The 16,781-nt window shown below is 46.0% G+C and overlaps 1 protein-coding gene and 1 long non-coding RNA gene across 4 annotated transcripts in view; both read left to right on the top strand.

Annotated features, from left to right (window-relative positions):
* Window positions 1–1,724: 1,724 nt before the first annotated feature.
* Window positions 1,725–10,659, top strand: LOC116990601. Its single transcript, XR_004416578.1, has 3 exons — window positions 1,725–1,735; window positions 8,029–8,032; window positions 10,622–10,659. It is a non-coding gene; the product is annotated as an uncharacterized LOC116990601 (long non-coding RNA).
* A 2,007-nt stretch (window positions 10,660–12,666) lies between these two features.
* The window catches only part of alpl (alkaline phosphatase, biomineralization associated), a 65,094-nt gene continuing 60,979 nt past the window's right edge, over window positions 12,667–16,781 (top strand). Inside the window, exon 1 of one of the 3 annotated variants that reach the window (XM_033048026.1) lies at window positions 12,667–13,007. The gene's annotated coding sequence lies outside the window, so the exon portion shown is untranslated. The remainder of the gene's footprint in view (window positions 13,008–16,781) is intronic. The other 2 variants (XM_033048024.1, XM_033048025.1) reach the window with 2 other exon arrangements.

Genomic DNA, 16,781 nt, shown 5'->3' with positions numbered 1-16,781 from the left:
AGGAACTCAAGGTTTGAAGAAGGGGTCTCAACCCAAAGCATCACCTATTCTTTTTCTCCAGAGATGCTGCCTGACCAGTGAGTTAGGCCCCTGTCCCACTTAGGAAACCTGAACGGAAACCTCTGGAGACTTTGCGCCCCACCCAAGGTTTCCGTGCGGTTCCCGGAGGTTGCAGGTGGTTGCCAGAGGTTGCAGGTAGTGGAAGCCGGTAGGGAGACTGACAAAAACCTTGGGAACCTCCGGGAACCGCACGGAAACCTTGGGTGGGGTGCAAAGTCTCCAGAGGTTTCCGTTCAGGTTTCCAAAGTGGGACAGGGGCATTACTCCAACTTTCTGTAACTATATTAACTAGGGGAACTCGGTGGGTGAGGAAACGTCTGTGGAGACAGGGGAATGGTTGCTGTTTCAAGTCCAGACCCTGAACTAGCACAGAGTTACTGTCATTGAAAGGCAATCCTGGTGCACTTAACATCTTCATTAGTGTTGCCGGCATCAAGACTGAATGTTGTCTAAATGTACTCCCACAGCACTATTTGGCTGAGATCCCACTGATACTTGTCAACCTGTCCGTGGAATTGGACAAAAGTTGCTGTGAATATTATTGTACCTCCAGGAGTAAAATCAAAATAATCATGTTGGAAATTCCATCAATCCACATTCATTTTAAGGTAAATCAAAATAGAAGTTGATAGGTAGACAACATGTTGCAACTACTGTACCAGCAAATGGCAATTCAGTCTGAAGAAATCATGGCAAACCAGTCTGAAGAAGGGTCTCGCCCTTTTCCTTCTCTCCAGAGATGCTGCCTGTCCTGCTGAGTTACTCCAGCATTTTGTGTCGATCTTCAGTGTAAACCAACATCTGCAGTTCCTTCCTACACATGACAAAACCTTCTGGCTCAAGTTCATTAGGTCGTCAGATAATTATTGACTTGGATATCGGGGACAGCTCTACAGGTCTTCAAATAGTGGAATCCTTCATATATGCTTAAGTTCTGGTTTTATCAACGACACTTCTGTGAGTGAAGCACTATAACAGCACGAACCCTGCACTGAAGTGATAGACAGGTTTGTGCTCGAGACCCAAAGAGGGTATTCAACACGTAGGCTTGCAACTTAGAGAGAGGTGGGAGGTTACTGTTACAGGAACCTTGTTATACGTATATATAACATACATATTGTGCTTTGAAACAACATTCTCACACTCCATCCATGCACTGCCCACTAAACCACAGAGAAAGCAGTTTGCAGGCCTTGCCGACAGTTTGCTTTATTATAGCTGGTTTTAGATGGTGCAGCTAAGGAAGAATTACCCATAGAGTCACAGAGTCATACAGTATGGAAACAGGCCTTTCGGCCCAACTTGCCCACACCGACCTACATGTCCCATCTACACTAGATGCCTGACTGGTCTCACCTGCCTGCATTTGGCCCATATCCCTCTAAACCTGTCCTATCCATGTATTTGCCTAATTGTTTCTTAAACATTGTGATAGTCCCTGCCTCAACTACCTCCAAAGATATTCATAGTTGAAGGAGGATATATCATTCCATCTCTGCCTGTTGCCCCTTGGAGAAAAGGTGTATGGAATTTGGGTGTAAGCCTGATTAGTCCAATGTACATTATTATGTTTATTTTTGAGTAATGTTGAGCAGTTAATTTCATGGGCCATGGTAAGTCTCATTGCAAAATACATCGTCATCATTTTCGAGAGGAGAAGAGAGGGTCAAGTCAAGTCAAGTCAAGTCAAGAGAGTTTATTGTCATGTGTCCCAGATAGGACAATAAAATTCTTGCTTGCTGCAGCACGACAGAATATTGTAGGCATAAATACAGATCAGATCAACGTGTCCATAGACCATAGAATATATATATATATATATACACACACATAAATAAACAGATAAAGTGCAATAGGCTGTTATAGTTCAGAGTTTGTTTGAAGTTGTGTTTAATAGTCTGATGGCTGTGGGGGAACAGACTGTACCTGAACCTGGATGTTGCAGATTTCTGGCTCCTGTACCTGCGGAGCGGAGAGATGAGTGGAGGATAATTCCCTCTGTAGGTAGAAGGGACGGCACTTCACCACCAGGTGTTCGAGGTGTGGAGAGCAGGAGTTGGATCGGACTGCCACGTCTCAGCACCACGCAGAGCTGACCATGAGGCAGACGCCCCCTTCCTCTCCCTTTCCCAGATGTCTGCGTATGGTCCATACGGTGGATGAAGAACCCTTGGGCAAGACACTTCACCTACCTTTGCCTGGGACTAGAGACGGAAATTAGCTACTGATTGGCTACAATCTCGCATATTTACATGCAAATGTTCATTAATATGCACTGTCCCTATAAACAAAACATTATTATTCAGGCTGAACCGCTGAGTCTGGGGAGCTGGGGGTGAGCCATAACACAACACAGAGCATTCCGTCAGCTCCCTTTGGTAAAGCAGCCTTGCCCTTAAGTCCTCCACTTTGTTTTCTAGTGACTGTATGTTGGCCAGTAGGATGGTAGGGAGAGGGGGCCGAAATCCCCAACGCTTCAGTCTTAATTGTAGTATTAGCATTATCAACTTCAGATGGCTTTGAACTCTGTGGGATCGCTGATACTCAGGAACTGTGGGTGACCAGACAACACTCCGAGGCATGAGATCTAAATGTCCTGAATAGGTCATTTGTCAAAAACAACAAAGACCAGAACTCAGAAATCATTGAGAATACTCAATGTACAAAGAGGCGCCCTTACACCATATTACATAAATATATTTCATGGCAAAAGTACATAAAACTTGCTCCAAAGGAAAAATGCTGACCTGATTACTCATCCATTGGATTCCAAGCAGATTAAATATTGTTGCAATGAAAGTGAGGATGACAGAGTGTGGAGCCAATTTTGATTCACACTGATGTTTTCTTAAGCTTCTTGAGCCCACAGAGGATTGTTAGCTTGCTCCAAGGTCAATAGTGCTCAGTCCCCAAAGCCAGCTCCACTTGGGTTAGCCGTCCAAGCTACTCGTTTGGGGTCCTGCTAACATATACTTTTTAATGGTTTCCTCTCCATGGCAAATTGAGTAAGCAGTAACAGGAACATTCTCATGGATAGGGTAAATAAACAGCAATTTTTAATGTTCACTTCCCATTCAGTCATATTCATTCACTTGACTGCTGTGGATGGCCAGATTGTGTTTAGGAAATACTTGATGGCCAGACTGTATGAGGTCCAATTTAGCTGCACAGTTAATATTGGAACTCAAGCTGGTATTGACCACCTTAATGCCAAGCTTGGTTCTTTCACCCGGAGAGTCACCACCACCCACCAAGAAGAAGGCTATATCATTTTCAGCAGTCTGAAAACTGAGCTGCTGTTGTGTTTCGTGCTAATGTCCACTCACTTGCCCAAAGAAAAATAATTGTGCAATTGGACAAAAGTCTCAAGCAGTGTTAGGATGGTTTACATCCTGCCCGATGAATAAAACAGGATCTTGATGTTGCCTTGCTGACACAGTGGCGACGCTTCACACGCGCTAAAGACCTCGAATATTAGCACACCATAAAGGAGGCATTCCCGTGCCAGCCACAACACAACCAGATGAAAGGCTGCTGCTGGGGCGATGGAAATGCAGGGGAGGCAGAAATCCTCAGTACATGTGACCATTCTCCACATGATCCACTCTCCTTGCACAATACCATGCCTTGAGGGCCTTGATATTGGCATTCTGTAACCAGCCATTAATTGGTTTTGTGCAGGAAGGAACTGCAGATGCTGGTTTACACCGAAGATAGACACAAAATGCTGGAGTAACTCAGTGGGTCGGGCAGCATCTCTGGAGAAAGGGCATAGGTGACGTTTCGGGCTGAGACCCTCCTTCAGGCTCCTAAGTCTGGAGAAGGGTCTCGACCCAAAACGTCACCTATTCCTTTTCTCCAGAGATGCTGCCTGACTCATTAATTGGAGTTCTTCTTCTGCTTTCCTTGCAGGGATTGTCATCTTCTTCAGCATGGAACCAAATCCTTTAGTCCATTGAGTCTGTGCCTACCACTTATACCAATGTTACACGAATCTCATTCTATTCTTCCCCCCCTCCCCCTCCCCCTCCCCATTTCCAACAACTCGCCCCAGATTCTACCAGTCACCCACCCCACCAGCTGCAATTTTCAATGGTCAATTAACCTATGGATGCACATGTCTTTGGAATGTGGGAGGAAACCTAAACACCGGGAGGAAATCATGCAGTCACAGGGAGAACGTACAATCTCCACATAGACGACATTGGAAGAGCCGTTGGAACTGTGCCGTGATTGTACTGTAGACGCTGGTTGTCCGCGGCTCAACATTCACTTAGGAATGATTCAGGGAATGACACCATAGTATTACTAGAATCTCAAAGACAGATTGCACTGAAGATACAGATTAAATTCAAAAGTAGATAAATATTAGACTTTTGTTTGTATATTTTAGAAAAGAAAAAAATGGAAATGGGCTCAATGGGTAAAAAGGGAATTAAGACAGAAAGCAACTGTGTAGGATGTCCACATTTCAAAAAGCTACGGGTAATGTAAATCTGAAACAGAGAGAGTAACAGAGAGACAAAAGAGAGAGAGAGAGAGAGTGGGAGTGAGAGTGAGAGAGAGAGAGAGAGATAGAGAGAGAGAGGGAGGGAGGGAGGGAGGGAGAAGGAGAGGAGGATGGTTTGGGTGGGACGGGATGAGTGAACCAAGGAGTTGCGGAGGGAGCAGTCTCCGCGGAGGGTGGAAAGGAGATGAGAGGATGTGACTAGTGGTGGGATCACATTGGAAGTGATAGAAATGTCGAACAATGATGTGTGGGATACGGAGGCTTGTAGGATGAAAGGTAAGGACATGGGGAACTTTATCCTTGTTCTGACCCCACAGTCCTTCCAGGTGAGACAGAGATTCACGTGTTCCTCTGCTAACCTCATCTACTGCATCCGGTGATTACAAAAAGACTAGTCAGCAGGTCAGGCAGCATCTCTGGAAACATAGATAGATGATGTTTCAGACCGAGACTCTTCTTCAGACTGATTGTAGGGGGGAGAAGAAAGTTGGACCAGGAGTGTTCCCAACATGGCCTCCTATACATCGGTGAGACCAAGCATAGACTCGGCCATCACTTTCCAAACATTTTCGCTCAGTCCGCCAAGGCCGACTGGATCGTGCCGAATATGAAGCCAGGTTAAACTGTTCATCTCGCCTGCATGTGGACCATATCCCTCTAATCTCTGCATAACCATGTGAACATTCAGTCTCTACAAAACGCCCAATATACATAAACTGGTGGCAGCTTGTGGGTGATATTCACAGGAGAGATTGATAAGGAAAAATGAAATGATGAAAATGTTAATTCCTTAAGTAGAACTGTTGGTATTTATGCATCGGAGTTATCGTGCCACCAGCAAAATATTGAGCAATTTTATAAGATTTTTTCAAACAAATAACTTTGAATTTAGAGTTTGTTTAAGAAGGAACTGCAGATGCTGGAAAACCTTTGTCTAACTTTGAATTTAGAGTGTTAAGTTCCATTGAGATTCGGTTTGTACACTGTTTTCCATCAGTTCATTGCCTTCAATCAGTCCCCCACACCTGTGGTGGCTGGTTCCACATGTGTTTCATAAACTGTTCTGTATTTCTCCTATCTATGCACTGTCAGATTATGGCAAGGGTAGGAAGCAGAAACGCAATGTTGAAACAGAAAATGAAAAAATATATATCTATAAGATAAAGAAAAGAGAAAAATCAGAATGCTCCAATGATAGAATCCATCCCTGATTCATCAAAGATTTATGCGAGTTCTTTGTGAATTTAGAGATACAATGTACTGTAACTCAGCAACTCCAATAAAGTTGTATGCATAAAATGTACAATGCTTATGATGTACAATTATTTATTTTGTAAATTCTCATGAAACCAGCATAGTCATGTTACCAGCACCCCCTCCCCCCCATTCATCATGGTCGCTGGACGGTTGAGGATTTATGCAAGATGATAATGCGAAATAACTGATAGACATGTGGGCCTGTGGTAGTTGGGAAGCTGACATTAATTTGGCAAAGGTTTGTTCCATTTTACTTGGTCACTGCAAAGTAACATTCATAAATCAACAGGGACTAACTCTACTGAACGTTTTTCCTTCCATTATTTATTATGAAAAAGAATATGTGTGTTATGACTGTGTTTATAGTTTGTTTGGTTGTTTGGTTGTTTGTCTTTTGCACAAATGTCCGTGAGCATTGCCACTTTCATTTCACTGCACATCTCGTATGTGTATGTGACAAATAAACTTGACTTGACTTGACTTGTACATAAATTGTTACCAGTTTACCAAATAATGATCAATATTTGATCTCCAGGACAATATTATCAACATACAATTTTTTACATGTTTATTGTTCCTAAGCACAACACATTCCCCAACGGCCACCACCTACCCCTCCCCACCCCGCCCATCCCCCGACAATAACATTGTAATATTGTTTAGTGTACACTCCTTGAACATGTCAGGTTAAATGCTTTTGCATGCCAAAGGGGGAAGAGTGAACAATTAATACAGGGTGGCGCCCATCTAAACAAACCTGGGAACGCTAAATTTGAAACAATGTTGTGTATAGGTGACGTTGGAAAAGGGCTGCACTTTTTAATAGAAACAGAAAAATAGGTGCAGGGGTAGGCCATTCAGCCCTTCAAGCCAGCACCACCATTCAATATGATCATGGCCTATCATCTACAATCAGTACCCCGTTCCTGATTTTTCCCCATATCCCTTGATTTCTTAGCCCTAAGAACTGAATCTAACTCTCTCTTGATAACATCCAGTGAATTGGCCTCCACTAGCAGATAATTCCACAGATTCACAGGATGAAGATGTTTTTCCTCATCTCAGTCCTAAATGGCCTACCCCTTATTCTTAAACTGTTACCCCTGGTACTGAACTCCCCCAACATCGGGAACATTTTCCTGCATCTAGCCTGTCCAATCCTTTAAAAGTTGTATATCTTTCTATAAGATCCCCTCTTATTCTTCAAAATTCCAGTGAATACAAGCCCAGTCGCCCCATTCTTTCATCATATGTCAGTCCCGTCATCCCGGGAATTAACCTGGTGAACCTACGCTGCACTCCCTCAATAGCAATAATGTCCTTCCTTAAATTAAGAGACCAAAATTGCACACAATACTCCAGGTGCGGTCTCACCAGGGCCCTGTACAACTGCAGTAGGACCTCCTTACTCCTAAACTCAAATCCTCTCGCAATGAAGGCCAACGTGCCATTCCTTCACTGCCTGCATGCTTACATTCAGTGACTGATGTACAAGCACACCCAGGTCTCGTTGCACCTCCCCTTTTCCTAATCTGACACCATTCAGATAATAATCTGCCTTCCTATTCTTGCCACCAAAGTGGACAACCTCACATTTATCCACATCCTGCATCTGTCATGCACCTGCCCATTTACCCAACCTATCCAGCCTCATAGCATCGTCATCGCATCTCACACTGCCACCCAGCCTTGTGTCATCCGCAAACTTGGAGATGTCACATTTAATTCCCTCATCTAAATCGTTAATATATATTGCAAATAACTGCGGTCCCAGCACCAATTTCCACTAGTCACTGCCTGCCGTTCTGAAAAGGACCCGTTAATTCCTACTCTTTGCTTCCTGTCTGCCAACTAGTTCTCTCTCCATGTCAATACCCTACCCCAAATACCATGTGGTCTAATGTTGCACACTAATCTCGCTTAGGACCTTGTCAAAGGTGTTTTGAAATTCCAGAAACACCCCATTTCACTGGCTCTCCCTTATCCATTCTACTTGTTACAGCCTCAAAATATTCCAGAATATTAGTCAAACATGATTACCCCTTCATAAATCCATGCTGACTTGGACCTATCCTCTCACTGCTTTCCAAATTCGTTGCTATAACATCTTGGACAATCAACTCAAGCATCTTCCCCACCACTGATGTAAGGCTAACTGGTCTATAATTCCCCGCTTTCTCTCTCCCTCCTCTCTTAAAAAGTGGGGTTATATTGGCTACCCTCCAGTCCACAGGAACTGATCCAGAGATGAGAGAACATTGGAAAAGCTTCACCAATGCATCCACGATTTCTAGGGCCACCTTGAGTACTCCTGGATTCAGGCCATCAAGTCCTGGGGATTTATCTGCCTTCAGTCCCAACAATTTACCTAACACCATTTCCTGACTAATGTGGACTCCCTCCTACTAGATCTTCGGTCTCCTAGTATTTCTGGGAGATTGTTTGTGTCTTCCTTAGTGAAGACAGAACCAAAGTACTTGTGTAACTGTTCTGCCATTTCTTTCCGTCCCATTAGTAATTCACCCGTCTCTGATTGTAAGGGACCTACATTTGTCTTCACTCCACATATCTAAAGAAGCTTTTAGAGTCAGTTTTTATATTTCCCGCAAGCTTCCTTTCATGCTCTTTTCCCCCCCTCTTAATTAACCCCTTTGTCCTCCTCTGTTGAGTTCTAAATTTCCCCAGCCCTCTGGTTTGCTGCTTCCTCTGGCCAATTTCTATGGCTTTTCCTTGGATTTAACACTATCCTTGATTTCCCTCGTCAGCCACGGTTGAGCCGCCTTCCCCGTTTTATTTTTTCGCCAGACAGGGATGTACAATTTTTGGAGTTCATCCATGTGGTCTTTAAATCTTTGCCATTAATCTTTGTCTTATGTGAGGTTTTATTCAGACGAGGATGTATTTGGGAATGTTGGAATTCCAAACACGATCATTTTATTTGGGAGGTGCAGTTATATATCGACCGGCTAAAGCTGATACCAGAGGGACCTCGGCCAGTTGCCTGGCTAGTTCCGGCAATCCATGTGTTGGCAGCATTCAGTCTTGGCACTGCCAGCACCCTCCCTGGTGCAGCACCCAGACACACGATGGGTGTCTCCATCAGGCCCTTTAAATAGACACTGGGAAACATTGCTGGTCTGACACATTTGGCAGTCTGACATGTACAAAAAAAATATTTACCCCAAGAATGTCCAGTGGGTTGGTTGCTGTTGGAATACTCAGCATTTTATTGAAGATCAAAGGGCTTTGACAGTTTGGCAGTACATGCAATTGTCATCTTCCTTCCCAAGGCTCCACATTAGAAAGCAATGAAGCTTTAATCTTGAGGTGCCAATTACATTTCTAAACCACAATGGTAGTGTCCTTGTGGTCAGTGAGGCAAACTTAGCCTCTGTGCTTCAATTATGCCTGTTCCTTGCACAGAACCATCTGAATGTAAACGCTCTGGTAAGGCATTCAAGAGAGTGAGTTCCTCGCTCACCTGCTCTTTCTAATGAGTGGGTTTGAATGGAAAACCATAGTGGTGGAGCTGGAAGTCAAGTATTTCAGTAGTGGGTGTGGGTTTTTGTGTCATTCGAAAAACACATTGGCGTACCACAGATTCACTTGCCAGCGTGTACAGACTTGACAGCTGGGGTTGTGGCTGCCGTTTACCAGCTCCTGAAGTGGGAGCCACCCAATCTCAGCCACGCTGTGCTGCAAAATGATCGGGTATTGGTGGTGACTCAGTACTCACTGGAGTATGTAACCTAAGATGCAGGAAATGTCCCAAGCAAAGATCTTATAGCAGAGCTTTGGTCCCAAGTACCATCATTTGGATGATGCGTTATGCATAACAATTATCTACTGCATCCGCTGCTCTAGATGTCAGCTGATTTACATCGGGGAGACCAAGCGTAGGTTGGGTGATCGTTTCGCCGAACACCTCCGCTCAGTCCGCAATAACCTACCTGAACTCCCGGTGGCTCAGCACTTCAACTCCCCCTCCCATTCCCAATCCGACCTCTCTGTCCTGGGTCTCCTCCATTGCCAGAGTGAGCAACAGCGGAAATTGGAGGAACAGCACCTCATATTCCGTCTGGGGACCTTGCGTCCGTATGGCATTAACATTGAATTCTCCCAATTTTGCTAGCCCTTGCTGTCTCCTCCCCTTCCTTAACCCTCTAGCTGTCTCCTCCCACCCTCCCATCCGCCCGCCCTCGGGCTCCTCCCCCTCCTCCCCTTTTCCTTCTTTCTCCCACCCCCCATCAGCCTGAAGAAGGGTTTCGGCCCGAAACGTCGCCTATTTCCTTCGCTCCATAGATGCTGCTGCACCCGCTGAGTTTCCCCAGCAATTTTGTGTACCTTCGATATTCCAGCATCTGCAGTTCCCTTTTGAACAATTTACACTCCCAGCTGGATGTTCGAGATTACCTGGTGTTACTTTGAATGTGAGATAGTGGCTTTATTCCCAGTGTGCCAGGCAATAGTTAGCCCTCAAACCATACCACAATTACAATGTTATTAACTGATAGTGGAAGCGTGCTGTGTGTAAGGCTGTGATGTTTCCTGCCTTGCAATTGTCAACACACTTAGAAGATGTAAGTGTCGAGGCATTGTTATGGCGCTGTGTTCTTTCCTATTCACATATTCACCTCACAGTGCAGGTTCTCCCCAAGTTACAAATGTACGACTTATAGACACACAATCGAGCATTTAGGAGACAGGCAGGATGGAACTGATGCAATGGGGCTGCAGGCATCTTCTGCCATGTGGGAACGCGGTCTGGGGCAACGTGCCACAGACGGCATTGAGTATTTTCAAAGCGGAGATCGACAGGTTCTTGTTTAGTAAGCATCAGATTCAGATTCAATCTTTATTGTCATTGTGCAGTGTACAGTACAGAGACAACGAAATGCAGTTAGAATCTCACCCAGACGAGCGAACATAGAATAATGGAACAGTAAAATATATATATGTACATACAGTAGCAGTAGTGCAATTTTTCTGGGGGAAGGAGTGTCCGGGGGGGGGGGGGGGGGGTCAAAGCATGTCAAAGTTTATGGGGGGAGTGAGGGAATGCAGGAGAATGGGGTTGAGAGGGTAAGATAGATCAGTCGTGACCGAATGGCAGGGTGGACTTGAAGGGCTGAATGGCCTAATTCTGGTCCAATGACTTACTGTATGAACTTATGAACATCATTGCATTTTACAGGGAAAACTGTATGGTTGAGTTAAACGCTGGCTGGTCTATGTTTCGATTTAAATGTATTGACAGGCAGGGACATTTCCGATTTACGAGCAGTTCGGGTTGTGAACAGTTCTCAGTAAAGGAAGGCTGTCGTAACCCGGAGAGGTCCTGCACACAGGAAATTGGCAAGGGCATTGTGTGGCCACAAATTCCAATGTTGGGAAGCATGGAGCAAAGGCTCGGTCTCTTGGATATGGTGGCAGCACGATGGCGCAGCGGTAGGTGTTGCTGCATTACAGCGCTTACAGCACCAGAGACCCGGGTTCGATCCAGGCTACAGGTGTATGTACGGAGTTTGTAAATTCATCCCCGTGACCATGTGGGTTTTCTCCGCGGATTTTCGGTTTCCTCCCACACTCCAAAGACTTACAGGTTTGTAGGTTAATTGGCTTGGTATAAATGTCAAATTGTCCCTGGTGTGTGTTAATGTGCGGGGATCGCTGGTCGGCGTGGACTCGGTGGGCCGAAGGGCCTGTGTTTCACGCTGTATCGCTAAACCATAAACTAAACTTGGCAAAGGAGAGATTGAAGGAAGTAGAAGTTCTTGACAATCAGCTTCCCCCATTCTCAGCAGCAAAGAAAGAGTGTGAAAATTAAGACTAGTCCAAGACAGATTTTAATTACGGGACACATTCCCAGGACAGACAGATGGCCATTTCAGACAGAGCTGGGATGCAATCACTTTATAGAGGGATTGAAAATCCATAGGATTCTGTTGACCAGATTTCTGTTTAGGCTCAGAGATTGTGTATATTCAAAGACAAGATTCTTTTTTGAGATCAGGGGCCTTTGAACACAATGGGTAAGTGTGGATGATGTGGAACGTTAGCCCTCTTGAGAATGTAAAGGCAAATCAGATTTAGTGCTGAGTGGCCCATCCTTACTCCCATTCCTTGCATTCCTGGTAAAGGTGTAAGGAAGGTTGGGTGCAGCAGGAAAAGGAGGTGGAAGACAGATGGAGATTCTGAAGCCCTTGGGAAAGAGTCCATCATCCATTTCTGGGAATATCGGGAAATGGAAATCAGAATCATGGGAATGTTGGCCTTAAGGGAAATGAATACAGCAGCTGAGGGCTGGATAGGATGGAAGGACTTAGATACAAGGAACTGCAGGTGCTAGTTTATCAAGAAAGACGCAAAGTGCTGGGGTAACTGAGCGGGGCCAGGCAGCATCTGTGGAGAACATGGATCGGCTGTTACAGATTGAGAGGCTTCTTCAGATCGCGTTTTCCACAGATGCTGCCTGACCCATGAGTTACTCCAGCATTTTGTGTATTTTTAAGATGGTGGGGGCACCGCCAGGTACAGACCACGCACAGAGTCTTTACAATCCAAGATTAAAACAAACTGCAGATGTTGGAAATTTGAAATAACCACGGAAAAGGTCAGCAGACCAGACAGCGTCTGTGGGGAGAGACACAGAGTGAACGTCCCTTCCCCATCTCGGCAATCATTCGGTTTCGAGCAGTTTGTGTTGAGTTCGTTCGACTGGGTCGCAGTTAAGTGCGCACGGTTGCAACTTAATCCCACAGACGGTCGTGTGGCTCCGCCAGGAATCCTGCCTCACACGCTGGTCTGTCTCTGCGCCTCTCACATCTTTCTGGGGAAAAGAAGAAATCGCAGCCAACAACCCGGCAGTAGGTGGAGCTCCGCCTTTGAGCAAATACTGGCAAAACATTTAACGAGGCGGGGGGGGGGGGGGGGGGGGGGAGGCTGCCAGAAAATGGCAGTGTGTGAGACCTCCTCTCCCCAAGGGCAGGGAGACTGGCTGCCAAGGCTGGACGAGGAGCCCCCTCGCTATAAAGGAGACAGCCCGCACACCGGGACTCTCAGCACTCGCTGCTCCCTCCACAGGCAACTCTCGCCGAGCGCATTTGCATTTCACAAGGGAACCGGTACCTCTCATTTCACCAGCTGATTTCAACTGATTTAAAGAGATACTCCTGGGCAGGTGAGTACATCACGATTTTTGTTGTTGCTACAGAACTATCCAAGTGCATTTTACCCACAACTTGTTGGAATTATTCTCCGTTTTACATCTGAATTAATGAGTAAAATCTGTATATGATTTCTTGTTCGATTCTAGATGCAATGCGTGCAGTGCGCATTGTGTTTTCGCGTGTTAGAACTGAACTTTTCACCAAAAAAAAAATCCATATCGGGAATAGAGAGGAAATCAGTGATTGTTTCAGATTTCATTTTTGATGGGTCGTGGCTGAATTGCAGAAGAGTCGGGGAGAGAAACGGAGCAGACTGACCTGTTGAAACAAATTCCAACAATAATATTCCTGGAAGATAAACACAAAATGCTTGAGTAACTCAGCGGGACAGGCAGCATCTCTGGAGAGAAAGGATGGGCGATGTTTCGGGTCGAGACCCCTCATAATATTCCCCAAATTTAAGTGCCACGGAAGAGAATTTGAATCTACTGTATTTCTAAATTATTGAATTCCGTAACTTGCTAACTTTCATGCCTTGATGCCCGGAGCTGGTGAATTTTATTACGACACGGGGCACATATCTATCTATACCAGATTTTTCACGCCTGTTTTGCAGACAGCGGTGATCGGATCAAACTGCGCAAAGATTACAACAAGAGGGAAATATAAGAAATTAGGAATATAAACATTAGAAAAAACAATTATAATCAAAAAGTCTGAACTAAAAGCAGAAATGCCGGAAACACCCAGTGCCTCAGGCAACATCTGTGGAGGAAAAAACCTGTTAAAGTGTCGGTTCTAACGACTGTCCCGCATCCGAGACGTTAAAGCGCTTCTCTCCTCACAGACACTGGCCGACACGATGAGTGTTTCTTGTATTTCCCGTTATTTTTGTTCCATCAGAAATCTGAAATGTTTACTGAACGGAATATGAGTTAAAGTCTCCCAGCCTATTCTCCCTTTCCTCGCCTCCACTATTCGTTCCCCTCCCCCACTTGCTATCGTCACCCTTTCCCCCTTTCCATCCCCCCTCTCTCTCTATCTCCCCCCCCCCCTCCCCTCGCTCCTCTCTCGTTCCCCCCCATCAACTATCTCACTTCATTAACTCCCGGTCACTCCCGCCAACCCTTCCTCACCTCCTCTCCCCTCGCCCTCTATCTCCTCTCCCCTCATTCTTCTAGCCCTCTCTCCTCTCCCCAATCCCCCCCCCCCCACTCCCATCCCCCTCTACTCCCCACCGCACACCGTCCTCCTTTTTACCCTTCCCACTCTCCCCTTCACTCTCTCACCCCTCCCCTCTTGTTCTCTCCTCCTCCCCACCTTCCCTCCTTTACTCTCCCCTATGCTGTCCATGCTCCACTCTCCTTTCTCATTCCCCTTCTCCGTTGCCCACTCCACCCTCTCTTCTCTCTACTGCCCCCCTCCCTCTCCTCTTCCTTCTGTCTTTCCTCCTTTTCCTCCATTCCTTCCCACCTGCTGCTCACATTCTCTCCTCCATTTATGTACATAAATCTGATCCATATGATTCATATGATTATTATCTGATTCATACATCTTTTCATAAGGTCATGAGTGATAGGAGTATAATTAGGCCATTTGGCTCATCATGTCTCCTCCGCCATTCAACCATGGCTGATCTATCTCTTTCTCCTAACCCCATTCCCCTGCCTTCTCCCCATAACCCCTGACACCCGTACTAATCAAGAATCCATCTATCTCACCCTCTTCCCTCCCCCTTCTTCCTTTTGTGCTCTTTCCTCTCCTCTCTCTCCTCTCCCGACCTCGTCTCCCTCTGCCCCTCTTGTGTTTTCTCCTCTCTCCTATCCCCCTTCTCTGCCTATTCCCCTTCTCCCTTTCCCATAACCCTCCCCCCTCCCCTCCCTTCCCCCCCATGCAAGCTGACATCCAGGAAAAGCTGATGGAACCAGAGGCTGAGGAGAGTGGCACCTGGGTCTCCAACCTCCTTTACCAGATGTAAAGATGGTGAAAGGGAAGTGATATCGGGAGCAATAGAGGGGGGAAAATTTTGAGGTCAGGAAAGAATTAGGTGATGGTAGGTGAAAGAAGTAGGGTTCCCTAACCCTAACCCATCACCTCATCTTTACCGTGGACGTCCAGTATCTTTCCACTTCATTCCCATCCGCGAATAGAGACCCAATGGATTCCTCTCAACTAATATTCTCTGCTCGGTGGAACATTGGTTCAGTTGAACACTTTGCTCCAAATATACGCTGGTAGCACTCCAAAAATTATTTCTCCCCTTCATCAATAAATGCATTGGAGCTGCATCCATGCAGATCCAATTTGTGAATTGCATCTATTTCATTACTAATTTCCATCCTTTCCACAAGTTTAATTGGACCATCTTTGACCAAAGGCATGAACATGGGTGGCACGGTGGCGCAGAGGTAGAGTTGCTGCCTTACAGCTCTTTCAGAGCCAGAGACCCGGGTTTGATCCAGGGTGCTGTCTTTATGGAGTTTGTATGGGTACCTGGACGTGGCATCAAAGGACAATAAGCCGAAGCAAAGAAGTCGATGCCAAATAGCCGAATGGAAACAAAGCCGAAACGGCGACGAACCGAAATGGCGGGATGCTAAAAGCCAACTAACCGAAAAAGGCTGCATCGCCTAAAAGTAAACTCACCAAATGGCCGCTCTGGCAAAACGCCACCTAACCGAAATGCTTCGTCACCTACAAGCCAACTAACCGAATGCCGCACTGCCGAAAAGTCAAATAACGGACATGACGTCTCTGAGAGGCGGGACTTGTCAGCGATTGTTCCAGACCCCCACGTCCATCACATCACTGGCCGGTGGAGATGGGAAGGTGGGGGTCATTTTCCCACACAAGCCATTATTTGACTTTTCGTCAGAGCAGCCATTCGGTGAGTTTGCTTTTAGGCGACGCAGCCTTTCGGTTATTTGGCGTTTCGGGTTCGTTTCCATTCGGCTATCTGGCTTCGACTTCTTTGCTTTGGCTTCTTCGACGCCACATCCGCACACGGTTTGTATATTCTTCCCATGACGGCATGGGTTTTCTTCGGATTCCTCCCACACTCCAAAGACGAACAGGTTTGTCGGTTAATTGGCTTTCTATGAATATATATTATCCATAGTGTGTGTAGGATAGTGTTAATGTGTGGGGACCGCTGGTCGGCGCGGACTCGGTGCGTTTGTTTCCGCGCTGTATCTCTAAACTAAACTAAACTAATCTCAGTAAATTGAATTGCCCAAGTTCATCTGCTCATTACCCACCTCTCTCCCAACCCCCCACCAACTATTCCCACCACCACCCCTCCCTCTGGGTCTATACTTCCCTACCCATCAGATTCCACCATCTACAGCCCTTTGTCTTAGAAACATAGAAACATAGAAAGTAGGTGCGAGAGTAGACCACCAGGTCCGTCGAGCCCGCACCGCCATTCGCTCATGGCTGAACACTAAACAGACACACTTACCCACAAACAGTAGACACAAGACACAGAACACAAGACACTACCCTCCCCTTTATACCGCTATCACCCCTCTCCACCCCAAGAACCTCGTGATCTCCTGGGGGAGGCAAAAAAACGGATAAAAACCCAGGTCCAATTCGGGAAAAAAATCCGGGAAATTCCTCTCCGACCCCAATCCAGGCGATCGACACTTGTCCAGGAGATCACTCAGGTCTTACTATACTAACCATACCTAGGTCCATATCCCTGCCCTCTCCCCGTAGCCCCTTATCCCCTTGGCAGCTAAAAAACCATCTATTTTAGTCTTAAATATATTTAACGTTTCTGC

This window comes from Amblyraja radiata, chromosome 31 (genome assembly GCF_010909765.2).
Source record: "Amblyraja radiata isolate CabotCenter1 chromosome 31, sAmbRad1.1.pri, whole genome shotgun sequence".
Taxonomy (NCBI): Eukaryota; Metazoa; Chordata; class Chondrichthyes; order Rajiformes; family Rajidae; genus Amblyraja; species Amblyraja radiata.
The sequence above is the reverse complement of the archived record's forward strand: the minus strand, read 5'-3'. Positions and strand labels throughout refer to the sequence as shown.